This window comes from Elaeis guineensis, chromosome 1, assembly GCF_000442705.2.
Source record: "Elaeis guineensis isolate ETL-2024a chromosome 1, EG11, whole genome shotgun sequence".
NCBI classification, from domain to species: Eukaryota; Viridiplantae; Streptophyta; class Magnoliopsida; order Arecales; family Arecaceae; genus Elaeis; species Elaeis guineensis.
In genome coordinates this window covers 109,294,657-109,305,042 of record NC_025993.2, presented here as the reverse complement: position 1 = coordinate 109,305,042, position 10,386 = coordinate 109,294,657, and the positions used below count along the sequence as shown (strand labels likewise).

The window sequence follows — 10,386 nt, the reverse complement described above, 5'->3', positions numbered from 1 at the left end:
AGGTCAGGAGGAGCACAGCATACGACGGAGATGGGATCGAGCAGCCTGGCTCGACTCCCATGTTTGCCCATCCATGATCAACAGGCGATTGCCCCAGGGCATGGGGGCGAGGAGATGTAGAAGCTCTCGGAGTTTGGAGGAGGCCGAATATCGAGTCAAGATGGAGATTGTTAGGATTTGATGTCTCGAGATTCAGCCCACATTGAGCCCACAGCGAGGTTTGCGACGAAAAATAGAGTCCAACGAGACCAAGATCACCTGAAACGGAGCTCGGATGGAGGAGATACGAGCTTTTGAAGTCGGTACGAGAATCGAGGTGGTGGAGGACCGCCAGCAACGGGCGACGGGCGGCAGCGGCGCGGCCGCAGGCGGCGGCGCGCGGGATGCGCGACCCAGGCCTGCGCGGGATGCGCGACCCAGGCCTGCGCGGGACGCGCGACCCAGGCCTGCGGCCCCTTTGCCCCGGTCCACCGTGGACCGGGCGGTCCACGGCTGGGCCTGTGGACCGCGTGGGCGTTTCCCACGCGTTTCATGCGGTCCACAGCACTATTCCATGGACCGATCATGATCGGACGGCCCAGGGAGATTGCAGTGACGATCCGACGGTTCAGGAGGTTGATTTGGCTTGTTTAGGAGACCTAAACCTAATCTAATTAGGTTTTAAACCACGTTTAAGTCTTTAAAAAGACTTGTGACGAACAAACAGTGGTGTGGTTCGGGTTTCTCGCCGTACAGCGCCGTACGAACCCGAGAAGAGAGAGAGGCGGAAGCGTTGCTGTGAGAGAAGGAGCAGGGCTCCTGGACAGCGGTCGCCAGGCTCTTCAGGGGTTCAGGGGGTCTCCAAGAGAGAGGGAGCTTTTGTGAGGGGAACTTCAGATGAGAGAAAATTGGGTGTACAAGGGTTGAGGGTGAGGTCTCCTCTTGTAAAATTTTTTTTTCATAGTGAAGTTTGCATGTCCCGTGGAGGCGAGCTCTTTTGTGGCTGATCCACGTATTTTGATTGTTTTTCTTTTTGTTTTGTTTTTTTTTTCTTTCTGCTGCATCGCGTGGTACTGAAAGGATCTTGGGAGGTGGTGTTCTGGCCAGACATCCACCCAACAGTTTTGAAAATCCAGTGCCATATGAAAAGAGTGTAAAACTTGTAAAGTGCTTGTCTGCAATTTCTGAAGTGGCTGGAGCGAGACCAAGGAATTGGCAGAAGTACTGCTTAAAGCACATGGACCTTTTGCCCTTCTTAATGAATGGGATATTTTACTTTGGTGAAGAATCTGTAGTTCTAGTCATTCATTGCAGAACAAAGGGACTTGCAATGCAGCTTCTCATCTCTCACTATTAGACATGGTGATTCCGGTCATCAATTTCTCAAAGTTGGAAGGCAAGGAAATGGCTGAAACTCTGGCTAAGATCACTAATGGATGTGAAGAGTGGGGATTCTTTCAGGTTAATTAGTTAATCGAACCTACTAGTCCAACTATAATTTCCTCACTGATTCTTTTGATGGTTTTAGTGAACTATATGTTTGTCCTTCACTCTCATTGGTCTTTGTATATTTGCAGCTGGTGAACCATGGGATTCCAGTGGAGCTTCTCGAACGTGTGAAGAAGGTGTGCTCTGAGTGCTATAAGTTGAGAGAAGAAGGCATTAAGGAATCCAAACCGGTTCAACTGCTGAACAAATTGGTGCACCAAGAAACAGAAGAGGGCACTGTTAAGCTGTTGGACGAGGTGGATTGGGAGGATGTGTTTGTTCTCCAAGACAATAACAAATGGCCATCTAACCCACCACAGTTCAAGTTCAGCCCTAGACTGACTTGGTTAATCGAAGTCTTTTTATAACATATTAGAGTTTGCATGGATCATCTTTGACATGTTGCATACGAGGAGCAGCGTCTATATAATAAGAATTTACTGAGCAGTTTTGATCACATTAAGATCGGTCCACCATGATCATAAGCTAATAGTGTATGCATTTTTTACTTTTTATTTCTCATTTGATCCATAGGAAAACTAGTTTTATATGGATATTGAAAGTTTTCACATAAACTTTACTGTTGGGATAAACTCGCACACAAACACAAATAATAATGCCACTGGTACAAATGGACACCAGAATCGCACCTTCAACGCAGAACGAAAAAAAATATAGGGAAGAAGAAGAAGAACACACAGATTTATGTGGTTCGGAGATCAAAAAGATACTCCTACGTCCACGGGCGGAGGCGAGAAATTTTCACTATGTAAGAATCAATAGTACATCAAAAGAGAAGTTTTTTAATCTCTCTCTCTTTCTCTCCTTTTAATTCTTTCTCTCGTGAAAAATATATTAGCATAATGAGAGGAAGAATATCTCTTGAAAGAATCAAAAAAGAAGGAAATCCCGTTGCGTTGCCAAAAGAGAGACCCGCGTGTGGGGAAAGAAAATCTCGCTGAAAAGGAAATCCCGCTGCATTGCCAAAAGAGAGGCCCCACCAAAATCGTGGGCAGAAATGGAAAGGGGAGACTGCTCTGTTGGCCGAGTCAACCTGACAACCAAAATCGTGGGCAGAAACGGAAAGGGGAGACTGCTTTGTTGGCCGAGTCAACCTGACAAATCTCCACCTTTGGCTTGGTCAATACGAATGTTCTCCACAATGTTGATCGATCTCCTCAAACTTAAATTCTCACAAAAATAATAGTAGAAAATTCTCATCTCCTCCAAAATCCCGAAGGATATCCTCAAGTGCTGTAGACTCCAACCAAGTCCAAGCAATGTTTGAACTTAGCCACTGGAAGAGGTTTTGTCAGCATGTCAGCTGGATTGTCTTCAGTACCAATTTTCTTCACAACAATATTGCCCTGTGCAATGACTTCTCGAATGAAATGGTACCTTACATCAATGTGCTTCGTTCTCTCATGAAACATCTGATCTTTAGTGAGATGAATAGCACTCTGACTATCACAGTATATAATAGTCTCTTTCTGTTCCAAACTAAGTTCTCCAAATAAGCCTCTTAACCACATAGCCTCCTTCACTGCCTCTGTTGCTGCCATAAACTCTGCTTCTGTAGTAGATAATGCAACTGTAGGCTGAAGTGTAGCTTTCCAACTAACAGCACAACCACCAACTGAGAAAACATAACCAGTAAGAGATCTCCTTCTATCAAGATCTCCTGCAAAGTCTGAATCAACATATCCAGACAAAATATCACTGTTCCTGCCAAACTCCAAATAAGTGTTAATAGTACCTTTCAAATACCTGAAAATCTATTTCACTGCCTGCCAATGTACTTTACCAGGATTTGACATATATCTACTCACAACACTGATTGCTTGTGAAATATCTGGTCTGGTACAGACCATAGCATACATCAAAGAGCCAACTGCACTGGAGTATGGAACACGTGACATATACACCTTTTCATCTGTGGACTGAGGTGATAAAGAAGCTGAAAGTTTGAAGTGAGCAGCAAGTGGTGTAGAAACTGATTTGGCATCCCACATGTCAAACCTCTGAAGAACTTTCTGAACATAACTGGTCTGTGTCAGAAATAATTTACCTGCACCTCTGTTCCTCTGGATCTCCATCCCAAGAATTTTCTTTGCTGCTCCTAAGTCTTTCATTTCAAACTCACTGCTGAGTAAAGCTTTCAGCTGATTGATCTCAAAAATATCTGCTGCTGCAATCAACATATCATCAACATATAACAACAGATAAATAACAGAATTACCTGACAGTTTTCTGAAGTAGACACAACTGTCAAAACTGCTCCTAGAGTATCCATGTTGTGTCATAAAGGTATCAAATCTCCTATACCATTGTCTAGGAGATTGCTTCAAACCATATAATGATTTTTTTAGTAAACAAACATGGTCCTCTTTTTCTTCAACTTGGAAACCTTCAGGTTGCTGCATATAAATCTGCTCTTCAAGTTCACCATGCATAAAGGCTGTTTTTACATCCATTTGCTCTAACTCCAAGTTATGAGAAGCAACTAATGCTAGTAAAACACGAATAGAACTATGTTTCACAACAGGTGAGAAGATATCATTATAATCAATACCTTCTACTTGACTGTAGCCCTTTGCAACCAACCGTGCCTTGAATCTAGCATCTTCAACACCTGGAGTACGTTCTTTCTTCTTGAAGACCCATTTGCAGCCAACTATCTTCTTTCTTTTAGGAGCCTTCACTAACTCCCAAGTTTTATTTCTCAGGAGAGACTCAATCTCTTCCTGCATAGCAACTATCCACTGAGCTGAATCCTCACGAGATATAGCCTCTGAATACCCAGAAGGCTCATTAGCATCAAGTGTTTCCTCTGCAATTGACAATGCATAAGCAACCATATCTGCATATCTCTGAGGTAGTCTAATATCTCTTCTCTGCCTATCTCTAGCTAGAGAAAACTGCTGCATTTGTAGAGTTTCCTCTACCTGAGCTGAATCTGTCATCTGCTGTTGTTGCTGGGAAGAATGCTTCACAATAGTAGAACCACTGCTTTCAAACTCCACCTGTTTCATGCTATTACCTGAAGGACCTGCATCAGATGAAACAACTTTCTCCTCTCTAGGAGATAACATTGCAGATTCATCAAAAATAACATTTCTCTCAATCAAAAATTTAGGAGATTTAGGATCAGGACACCAAAATCTGTATCCTTTCACCCCTGATGCATAACCAAGAAAAATACACTTTTTAGCTTTTGGATTTAATTTACCATCATTAACATGAACATAAGCAGGACATCCAAAAATTTTCAAATCAGAATAATCAGGAGGATCACCTGACCACATCTCTTCTGGAGTCTTGCATGCAATGGCTGTAGCTGGAGAACGGTTCACTAAATAACAAGCTGTAGACACTGCCTCTGCCCAAAAGTCTTTGCTAAGACCTGCATTTGACAACATACAACGGGCTCTTTCTAAAAGAGTTCTGTTCATCCTCTCTGCCACTCCATTTTGCTGTGGAGTGTATTTCACTGTACGGTGCCTGACAATACCTTCATTTTTACAAAACTCATTAAACTCACCAGAGCAAAATTCAAGCCCATTATCTGTCCTCAGCCTTTTAATTTTCTTCCCAGTTTGTTTTTCAATCAAAACCTTCCACTGTTTGAATTGCCTGAACACTTCATCTTTATGTTTAAGCATAAACACCCAAACTTTTCTACAATAATCATCAATAAAAGTTAGAAAATACCTGGCACCACCTTTAGAAGGAATACGGGCAGGACCCCAAAGATCAGAATGAATATAATCCAGAGTAGCCTTGGTTCTGTGAATTGCTGTTTGAAAGCTGACTTTCTTCTGCTTCCCAAAGATACAATGCTCACAAAAATCCATCTTACCTGTACTCTGACCACAAAGCAAGCCTCTCTTGCTCAACATAGTCATGCCCTTTTCACTCATATGTCCCAGTCTCATATGCCAAAGTTTAGTGACTTCTGATTCTGACATAGAAGGGGATGCAGCAGCTGCTGCACCTGTAACTGTAGTGCCCATCAAAGTGTACAAAGTACTAGACCTTTTGGCTTTCATCAAAACAAGAGCACCTCTACAAACTCTGAGAACTCCACCTTCAGCTGAATACTTGCACCCATTGGCTTCAAGGGTGCCTAGGGAGATGAGATTCTTCTTCAAGTCAGGAACATGTCTAACCTGTGTCAATGTCCTCACTATGCCATCATGCATTTTAATTCGAATTGAACCTATCCCAACAGTCTTGCATGGGGCATTGTTCCCCATCAAGACAACTCCACCATCAATCTGCTCATAGGTGTAGAACCAGTCCCTGTAAGGACACATGTGGTAGGAGCAACCCGAATCTAAAATCCATTCATCCTTGGATCTGTCAATATTAATAGATAAAACATAATCATAGGACTCATCTTTTGCAACTCCAACCTCTGCTGCATTCTCAGATTTTTCTGCTTCTCTTTTCTGTTTGTTTTTCAACTTGTAACAATCAATTTTGATGTGTCCCTTTTTCTTACAGTAATTGCAGACTTTAGACTTGTTTCTTGACTTTGATCTGCGCTCTTCCTTCTTTTTCTCAAAAGTTCTCTCTTGAGACCGGCCTCTGGCCACAAGGCCTTCAGAAACCCCTTCACTGCTACCACCAGTTAAGTCCCTATCCATCAACTCTTTTGAAAATAGGAATGATTTCACATCTTCAATAGAAATAGAATCTCTACCATAAAGTAGAGTTTCTCTAAAGTGTTTAAATGATGGTGGTAAAGAGCAGAGCAATAAAAGGGCTTGGTCCTCATCTTCAATCTTGACTTCTAAATTCTCTAGATCCATAAGAATAGAATTAAATTCATCAAGATGGATTTTTACAGATGTACCTTCAACCATCTTCAACATAAAGAGACGCTGCTTCAAATGTAGCTTGCTGGTGAGGGACTTTGTCATGTACAACGACTCTAACTTGAACCACAAAGCAGCCGCTGACTTCTCATGGATGACTTCCCGCAGAACTTCGTTCGACAAGTACAACTGAATCACAGCCAGAGCTTTCTCATCCATCTCTTGTTTCTCTTCTTCAGATAATGTGGCCGGCATCTTCTCCTTTCCAAGTAACGCCTTCTGCAACCCCTGCTGCGTCAAGATCGCACGCATCTTAACTTGCCAAATACCGAAACTAATATTCCGGTCGAACTTCTCGATTTCGAACTTCGCAGCCATCTGGAATCCTTCACAAAGTAGCAAACAGAGCTTGTGTGCAGACAGAACGAGCGATCTGATAACCAGGCTCTGATACCAGTTTGTTGGGATAAACTCGCACACAAACACAAATAATAATGCCACTGGTACAAATGGACACCAGAATCGCACCTTCAACGCAGAACGAAAAAAAAAATAGGGAAGAAGAAGAAGAACACACAGATTTATGTGGTTCGGAGATCAAAAAGATACTCCTACGTCCACGGGCGGAGGCGAGAAATTTTCACTATGTAAGAATCAATAGTACATCAAAAGAGAAGTTTTTTAATCTCTCTCTCTTTCTCTCCTTTTAATTCTTTCTCTCGTGAAAAATATATTAGCAGAATGAGAGGAAGAATATCTCTTGAAAGAATCAAAAAAGAAGGAAATCCCGTTGCATTGCCAAAAGAGAGACCCGCGTGTGGGGAAAGAAAATCTCGCTGAAAAGAAAATCCCGCTGCATTGCCAAAAGAGAGGTCCCACCAAAATCGTGGGCAGAAACGGAAAGGGGAGACTGCTCTGTTGGCCGAGTCAACCTGACAACCAAAATCGTGGGCAGAAACAGAAAGGGGAGACTGCTCTGTTGGCCGAGTCAATCTGACATTTACAAGTTTTGATTCCATTAAAATTGAAGCTTATTTTGATTCTTCCTTGATTGTCACTGATATTGGCTCATGAAACTTTCCACATCTTAGTTTCTAGCAAAAATAAGTACAACAAGAAGATGGTGAAGCGGGCCTACATGATCTGCAAAACTGCACATATGACTATAAAATATCATGTTTAATCATGGATATATAGCAACAGATGAATGTGTTTGTCTCCTTTCTTTTTATTGTTCAGAAAATATGTTTCTGTTTTATATTTCTGAGTGTTAATAGATAGTAAATAGGATATATGATCTTGTTACATTTTGGGATCACCAAACATAGTTATCCCTTCATTAATTCTTCATCAAGTAGTTGATAATTCTCACCTCCCTTACAGAGAGACCATGATGGAGTACGAATAGAGCTTAAGAAGCTGGCTGAGAAAGCAATGAAAGCCATGGACGTGAACCTTGGCTTAGAGAAGTGTTACATCAAGAAAGCATTCTCAGGCAATGGAAGACACAAGTCCTTCTTCGGCACCAAAGTGAGCCACTACCCACCACGTCCACACCCTGAACTTGTGAACGGCCTCCGTGCACACACTGATGCCAGTGGTGTCATCCTCCTCTTCCAAGATTACCAAGTAAATTGGTGGCCTTGAGATCCTCAAGGATGGCCAATGGATTGATATGAAGCCCCAGGAAAATACCATGGTGATTAACATTGGCGGCCGGATTGAGGTGCTCAGCAATGGTGGTGTTGCGGCAGAATCTTGGCTCAGGCCGGAGTTGCTGGAGTAGGGTGGAGCTTGGCAAAGATGACGATGATTGGATCTACAAAATAAATTTTTTATCGGGAGTAGTTTTGATAAAGATCATTTGATGTTCAAATCAAAAATTTGAAATAGATGATAAAGAACGTACGAGAGAGTTGTCTTACTTGGTCCCTGAATATCTTTATATAAAGAGAAGTCGTAAGGTAAAGGAGGTCATAGGAGACCACCCCACCCCATGTGGGGCATGTCTTGGATTTTCATGGGCTTGGCGGGTGGTGGTGCCTTGCTTGGCACGTGGTTGGCCATTTCCATTGATGACTCTAATGGGCCCAATGGTTGATGTGACTCAATCCTATGCATGGTCAGCTATTTTTCATAATGGCCATGACTTGAGTGCTCAAGGTATGGCAGTTGACGTGATCCTTTTCCGTAAGTGGCTAGCTGCTTTCTTTAATGACTTGATATGATAGGCGCATGCAGGGGTTTCCTTGGACGTCATGGCTAGTTGCTATTCTTAATGGGTGATGTGATTGGATAACATGGAGGTTTTCTATGGATGACATTAGGCATGGCGACCGAAGCGAGGAGTGGGAGGAGTCCACCTTCGGGGCTGGTTACGCACTGCTCGATAGCGAAGCTGGGGCAAATGCCCAGATCGGGGCCAATGTGGAGGATTACTTCAGTGCCTGACGGGTAGGTTAGCGGTTAGGTCCTCCAAGAAGGGGTTAGACATCGACATCAGGGTTGACGATCGAGGTTGGAGGTTGACAGCTAATGTGGTGGTTGACGGCCAACATGTAGCTCGTAGGTCAAGGTAGAGGATCGGCCCATTCGAGATTCATTCGTGTCTTGGGATCGGGTATTAGAGTCACATCCATAACATATCGATCGGAGCCGATGTTGAGGATTACTTCAGCGGCTGATGGGTAGGTCAGCAGTCATGCTACTCCAGGAGGGGGTCGGACGTCGACATCAAGGCTGATGGCCGAGGCCGGAGGTCAGTTGCTAATGTGGAGGTCAGCGGCCAACGTGTAGCTCGTAGGTCAAGGTAGAGGATTGGTTCATCCGAGATTCACTCGTATCTTGGGATCGGGTATTAGGGGCCCATCTGAGATTCACTTGTATCTTGGGATCAGGTATTAGAGGCTGATTTGAGATTCACTCGTGTCTTGGAATCGGGTATTAGAGTCACATCCATAACAGACAGTATAAGAGTGTGTGGCATCGTGTGCTCGCCACACCGGACGGCAACCACCACTCCATTGTCCTTCTACAACCCCTCACTCGGAGCTACAATAGCTCCACTAATCATCAAGGAAGAGGCTTGTGCTTCCTACCCGAAATATGTCTTTGGGGACTACATGGATGTGTATGTCCAACAGAAGTTCAAGTGTGCCGATCAGACATGTTCTTCCACGTACGGATAAGTTTGCCAAGTGGGTGTCAGGTTTCCCAACTGTGTCAAATAGGGATATGTTCTTCAAGAGTCAGACATGGGTTGTGCCGATCTGGATTAGTAGACTTCACATCCTTTCTTGCTGAGTGATCGTCTATGCAAATTCATGGGTTCATTAATGGTCCACTTTACAGGCATTATGTTAGGAGTTCACCATCTAATATGTGCTGCTGGTTTCATAATCCACCTGGGGGCCTTAGATCATATTTCAATGGTACTTTGTTAATATACTTAACCTACTACTACAGGTAGTGTTCTACATTCTCATTGTTATGTCAACTGAATGTTAGGGACATGTCACAACATTTATCTTCCAAGGTTGCTTTTCTCCATGCTGTTCATGCCTTTACTCCATCTGCACCTCTGATTCATCAACAGTGCTCATGCCATCTGCTAGCTTCAGGATGGATGTTCTATGACTCATCTACAGGCTCAGATCACGCAGCTGATAAAATGGGAACAACACTTGCTAATGTAACTGTACATCTTTGGGTGGAGCAGCTGACCTTGCCATCTTCCATGATTTCCGACTTGCTGCGCTTGCCACAATAAATACCAAGACAAAGCTGACACTCATGCTCCTTACATTCTATTTAGCATATTCTGTTTTGGTTGTTGGGGGCAGCCAATGCCACTTATGTCATATACATGGGTGTATAGCTTCGGTTCACTATCTTAATGTTCCTTCTCTTCATTTTGGTTCTCCTTTTTATATTCCAACCGAGCCTTCTTTGATACTGTTTGATTTTGCTGTATGGAGGCTCAATATGAACTGCTTGTTTCTGTAAATTAACTGCGAATACACAATTTCCTTTTTACCCCCCAAAAAAAAAAGAAAAGAAAAAAAGAAAACGGAAGTTCAAGCCAAAGGAGCCAAGGTTT

At 43.2% G+C, this 10,386-nt stretch overlaps 1 pseudogene; it reads left to right on the top strand.

Moving 5' to 3' along the window:
• Positions 1–1,338: 1,338 nt before the first annotated feature.
• The window catches only part of LOC140858530 (1-aminocyclopropane-1-carboxylate oxidase-like), a 163,347-nt pseudogene continuing 154,299 nt past the window's right edge, over positions 1,339–10,386 (top strand).